Below are 5,654 nucleotides of genomic sequence, written 5' to 3' on the forward strand. Positions count from 1 at the left end.
GCTGGGGAACGCCAAGGATGGCGGGGAGGCACCAGAAGCTGGAAGAGGTAAGGAAAGATTCTTCCCAAAAACCTTAGGAGGAAGTACGGTCCTGCTGACCCCTTGATTTTGGATTTCCGGCCTCCGGATTTGTGAGAGGGTATCTGTCGTTTTAAACTACCCATTTGGTGGCACTTTGGTATTGCAGTCACAGGAAGCTCATGCTCTGATAAAGCAGTTTGGAGAACTTGGTTTTCTGTTCTCAAGGAAGTGGGTTTGTGGGCGCCCCATCCTTGAATAGTTGGGCTTTCCCACCCAGCCTGAGGGGCACAGGCTGTGCACTCCCGGAAGCCACGCTGGCTCCCAGGATGGAGATTCCTGGGCATGCCCACTTCCTGTGCCAAAGCTCACCAATCAGAGGAAATGGGCGGGAGGTTGGGGGTGGTCTGGATAAAGTTCCTCCTATGGGAAACACAATAGTGCAGAATCAGAGTTCCGGCCTAATGGGGGACTGCAGATGCCAGTTTTTCGGCCTGCACAATGTATTTCAAAAAGTGTTTGAATCAGTGCCCAACATTTAAAAGTTGGGACATTTAGTATAAAGTCCAAGATTACAAACTTCTCTTTGAAACTGGAAACTGTGGCCACACTGGACCACATTCCCTGAAGGCTGTGACTGGCTGTTGCTGCAATCGGGCATCCTCTCCAGATGGGGTGCAGGCTTTCTACCTCACCATTCTGCCCCTCACACCCCACGTCTTCCCCCTGGTCTGCACTACTCCTTTCTGTGCCTCCCTGATGCCTGTTGACATTTTAGTTTAGGATTCCCAGAGTGGTGGTTAAGAGCAGAGACTCTGAAGTCAGACAAGTCCTGGGTTCAGATTCGAGCTCAGTCACTTCCTAAATGTGTGGTCTCGGGCAGTTTGCTTAACCTCCCCGAGCCTCAGTTTCCCCCACTTGTAAAATGGAAATAATAATAGAACCTACCTTATTGGGCTGTTGTGAGAATTCTATAATGTAATCATGGGAGTCTTTTCATATACATGCAAGGCATGTAAGTGCCCAATAGTTAGGTGTTATTGTTACTATTTGAAAAAAGCTGTAAGAGGAATCCTGGAAGAGAAAGAGCCTCTAACCAAGTAAGCTTGGTCTGGTTTTAGCGCTGCCCTCCATCTCACCAAGTTTCAGAAAAAATATTTTAATAAGCCAGCTTCCAAGGAACCCCCTCTCTGTAGTAAGGAGTCCAATAGTTTTGGGAATTAGAGGTCCAATCAAGGTGGTTTCCCTCCTCTTCACAGTTTGATTCTCCTCTGGAAGGAGATTGCAGGGAGGCAGGAAACTCTGGATCCTAGCCAAATACTTAGATGTCTGGGTTTTAAAATAGCTGCGATCTTAGCTGGCTTTGCAGACTTCCTAGTGGCCCTCAAAGGACAGCTTTTGCTTTGACTGATCACTTCTTGGCGGCCCAGAATGATGGAAGATGCAGAAGGAACCAATTGACATCAGATAGTCTACTTCCGGGTAGAGGCAAGACACCAGATGGAATTGGGAAGGAGTCAGGATGACAGACAAGAATTAAAAGATTTTTTTTTTTAAATTTTTTTAATGAAGAACATATAAACTTCTCCTTGTGTAAAGGAGTGCCCAACTGGGACGCCATCAACCTCTGAAATGATTGCATGCTACATAAACCAACTCAAACCAGTCCTTGCAAAAAGGTGAATTTCTTTGGAAGGCTATTGAAGTATTCCCTAGAACCGAGGGGCAGCAGGACCTCCCTGCAGACTAGAACCGGGAACTGGGAAGCGATCAGGTGCCAGGTGTGAAGAATTGATACAACTTAGCTGTTGACATAACAGACGGTTACCTGGTTATTCAGACATCAAGTATAGAGTAATCTATCTTTTCTCAGCGGGTTTGAATTGCCACATTTATCACATTAGAATGTGATAAATTTTCAGTGTGTGTTTGGGTCAGTTTCTGGTAAAATTCTACTCCATTTGCTATTCATGATTGTTACGGGTTGAATTGTGTCCCACAAAAGAGACACGTTAAAGTCCTTACCGCCAGTACTCAGAATGTGACTTTATTTGAAAATAGGGTCTTGGGCTCCTGGGTGGCTCAGTCGGTTAAGCGTCCAATTCTTGATTTTGGCTCGGGTCATGATTTCACAGTTTGTGAGTTTGCGCCCCGAGTTGGGCTCTGTGCTGACAGTGCGGAACCTGCTTGGGATTCTCTCTCTCTCCCTCCCTCCCTCCCTCTCTCTCTCTCTTAAAAATAAATAAATAACTTAAAAAAAAAAGAAGATAGGGTCTTTACAGAGGAAATCAAATTAAAAAAATTCGGTCATGAGGGGCCCCTAATCCAATATAACTGGTGTCCATTTGGACACAGGACAAATGTGCACGAAGATATCTGCACACAAATGTGCGGGAAGATAGCTGTATGAAAAAGGAGGACTGGAATGATGCATTTCTAAGTCAGGGTGACAAAGATTGCCTGCAAATCACCAGAAGTCAGGAAAAGGCAAGGAAGGATGATTTTCCCAACAGTGTTCAAAGGAGCATGGCCCTGCCCACGCTTTGATTTTAGACTAATAGTCTCCAGGACTGGAGACAATACATTTTTCCCAGTTCGTGGTATGTTGTTATGGCAGCCCTAGCAAACGAATATCTAATATAATACTCTAGTACCCAACTGTTTAATTATCATGGCTTTATAATATTTAAAAAGTACCTGGTCTTGTTAATCCCTGGGAGGATATATATTTTTTTAACTTTAAAAAATACTATTTTAGTTATACTCATGTATGAAAAAAAATTGGCCATACTATCATGTTTACATACACACCAATATTGGAAGCAGAATTCAATAATGAATCACTTTTAAATTTTATAAAGAACACACAAACATTAAAACACTGATTGGTTATAGAAAGCAGAGTGGAGAAAAAGGCACTAGCTATCATTTTCATTTTCATTAAAGAGCAGCACTCTCTGAGAAGAATCAAATCAATTAGCAATATTCATCTATATTGCAAAATAATATACATATAGAAAAGGTAGTGGTTGTACTGATTTTATTACTTTTGCTAAAGCCATTTTACCTTCCTCACACTCAATGCAAAGAAATAAAACAATATAAGGAAAAATACGTCCTCATTATTATCCACAATAAAAAATTCTGCAGGCCTGGGCATTTTATATAACGGGGAGCACTTAACGGCTCAAGTGGATCTAAGTACCATTTTGATTCTGACCCCCTGGATAGAAACTCATGCATATCTGGTGACTGGACTAACTCCATGGGAGCTGTGATGTACTGAACCATTTCTGTGGTATCCCCAGATCTCAGTAAATTAAAAAAAGACCCTACACAAGAAAAGATAACAATCTGTCCAGAAATTATATCTATGAGCTCTTTCTTTAGTGGAAGGTGGGGAAGGAGCCCTTTCTTGAGTATATGGATACAAGCATTGCTGTGTCTAAAGATTGTTGGATTGATATTGTGTCTGTTATAATGAAAATAAGGTGTACGTCAAAACCACTGCCAGATTAAGAAACTTCCACAATGTGTCTCAATTCTTTGACTAATGGAGCAAGTTCCTTTTCTAGGCTGACGATGAGTCCTGTATTGGTGTTGCTGCTGGCTATGAAACTCACCACCAAAGGCAAACGATTGAATTGGACCACCTGGTAGGTGTTATAGTAACAGATAATAATACTTTTATTTTTTGAAAGTCCAAGTTTGCTTCCTTGGTCTGTTGCCAGGGCAAAAGTAGATAAGGAACCAGGTCTCAAAACATGTTCTGGAGTATTATCATTGGCCACTTTAATAATAGGCTCTCCATCTCTATCTGACCCAATGATAACATGGAGCCCTTCAATACTTGGTAATTTTTTCTACAGGAATCGCTTCAGGTCATCCACCATGATGAACCCCTTTCTCTCGCAGGATCAATCTCCACTCCTGGTTTTCTGGGTTGCCGTGTTCTCTCAGCTGTGAATTCAGGGACAGCTTCAAAAACCATCTTCCTGGGAGGGTATTTTTAAGATGGGAACGATTAGATCCAATGTAAATGCTGAAGATTATAATCTAGAATATCATTTTATTTTATTTTTTTTACGTTTGTTTATTTATTTTTGAGAGAGAAAGAGAGAGAGAGAGAGAGAGAGAGAGCGAGCAGGGGAGGGGCAGAGAGAGAGGGAGAGAGAGAGAATCCCAGGCAGCCTCCATGCTGTCAGTGCAGAGCCCGATGTGGGGCTCGATTCCATAAACTGTGAGATCATGACCTGAGCTGAGATCAAGAGTCAGACGCCTAACCAAGGGAGCCGTCCAGGCATCCCTAGAATATCATTTTAAAAATTAATTTTAATTGTTTAGAAAACTCATTGAAATATACTCTTGAAATGGGTTCATTTTATTGCATGCTGATTGTTCCTCAATAAAGTTGATTAAAAAGGACTGTAGACAACATACACCAGAATGTATTATATATCACAATGTAGCAAATGAAAACCACCACCATTGTGCTTTTTAACGTATATCGTATGGTTTATGCAGACTGTGGACCAGAGCTCTGCATATATTTAAAATTCTTGTGGAAGTCTCACTGATTTGCGGGGCTGGGATGTTACACTAATATTTAGAAACAATTTAAGCCAGCACTCATCCACTTGTCTAAAATTGTGCGAGTGAATACATTCTTATAACACATGTGTAGGCCATTGTCAAGTACAGATTGGGTGAGGCGTAGTCTTAGCTTAATAGATCAGCTGGGTAGAACAGCAGAACATAGAACATGCTGAGTGTGACTATATAATGTCATAGATCATTTCCATATTTAAGTTTTTGTTACAGTTCTGACTTTACTAAGCAGAATGGCTTCAATATGGCACTGTAGGGCTCACAATATGGCTGTGCCTCCAGCAACAGCTAAAGGTTCATTAAAGCAACAGAAAGGTTACATTTGTACTGAACATTCAGTACAAAATAGATAGTTTTGAAGTATCTTGTGAATAGCCTCCAGAACAGGAACTGAGATTTCTAATTATTAAAAATGTTGTTGAATGTTTCAAGACATATTTGAAAAGTATTCTGGTTTTGCAAAACAAGAAAGATTTAAATTGGCTGAAGATAGTGTTCATCAAATCCCTCCTAAGGTAACACTTCGTGATTAAGGAATCTGAATAACTGTTAGTGATTCATTGTCAGACCAAAAACTCCTGCTATCCCTCAAGCTCTGAGTCTGTTCCATTACACTGAGATAGGAAGGTGAGCTATCAAAACTCTTATGTATGCAACTATTTATGCATGTTAAGTGAGCTCTGGGAGCTATGGGTTTTGTCTACCTAGCACATTTCCCTTTCACTTCTTGTTCTGCTAACAGAAACCCTCTTCCCTGTGGGAAACCCATTCTTCATGCATGGGAGGGGCTGACCTCAGATCCTAGCTCACCACCAACATGGCAACACGGCCCTAACCTGGCCAATAAGAGTTCCCCATTTCCCTGACCTGTAGTTATCCCTTCTGAAAAGGGCATGTGACCCAAGACTGCCTGATCAGGGCCTGTCCTTGAATTTTCTCCAGAACTTTAGGGGGAAAACATTCTGTTTTCTTCTAGGATCATGAGCTTTAACTATGGTGTAAACCTAGAGCTACTGGGACCATGTTTC

The 5,654-nt window shown here is 41.6% G+C and overlaps 1 pseudogene; it reads right to left on the reverse strand.

Moving 5' to 3' along the window:
- Positions 1 to 3,533: 3,533 nt before the first annotated feature.
- On the reverse strand, positions 3,534 to 3,975 carry LOC102954997 (annotated as a pseudogene).
- Positions 3,976 to 5,654: the final 1,679 nt, after the last annotated feature.

This window comes from Panthera tigris, chromosome B4 (genome assembly GCF_018350195.1).
Source record: "Panthera tigris isolate Pti1 chromosome B4, P.tigris_Pti1_mat1.1, whole genome shotgun sequence".
Classification (NCBI taxonomy): domain Eukaryota; kingdom Metazoa; phylum Chordata; class Mammalia; order Carnivora; family Felidae; genus Panthera; species Panthera tigris.